The sequence below is a fragment of the Penaeus monodon genome, chromosome 27, assembly GCF_015228065.2.
Source record: "Penaeus monodon isolate SGIC_2016 chromosome 27, NSTDA_Pmon_1, whole genome shotgun sequence".
NCBI classification, from domain to species: domain Eukaryota; kingdom Metazoa; phylum Arthropoda; class Malacostraca; order Decapoda; family Penaeidae; genus Penaeus; species Penaeus monodon.
In genome coordinates this window covers 37,541,315-37,541,633 of record NC_051412.1, presented here as the reverse complement: position 1 = coordinate 37,541,633, position 319 = coordinate 37,541,315, and the positions used below count along the sequence as shown (strand labels likewise).

Here is a 319-nt window from a genome sequence, read left to right as displayed (position 1 = left end):
AAGTCCAACAAATGTTGCCAACTCTCAATGACACCAAATCTCCGACCTCAACACCCAAACACACGTTCCCAACCCACCTTCTGACGGCGTATCTCACCCGCCGCGTAGGGTAACACTGCCCGTCGCTCGGACCACTTCTTCAGCTACCTGTGCTCCTGCTGGGTACGCCCTCGCATCGATGACTCCACGCCGCTCCTGCCGCAGAGCTGAGGATCCTGGTGGGGGACAGGCAGAGAAAGCTTCCCACCGGAGATGTTGTGTAATCGTGGTTACTCGTGGTTATTCTTCTATAAATGTTTTCATTTATATATGCATTTTC

At 52.7% G+C, this 319-nt stretch overlaps 1 protein-coding gene across 1 annotated transcript in view; it reads left to right on the top strand.

The window, feature by feature from the left end:
- Positions 1–319, top strand: part of LOC119590516 — a gene marked incomplete in the record, with an annotated part of 54,991 nt that overhangs the window by 36,181 nt on the left and 18,491 nt on the right.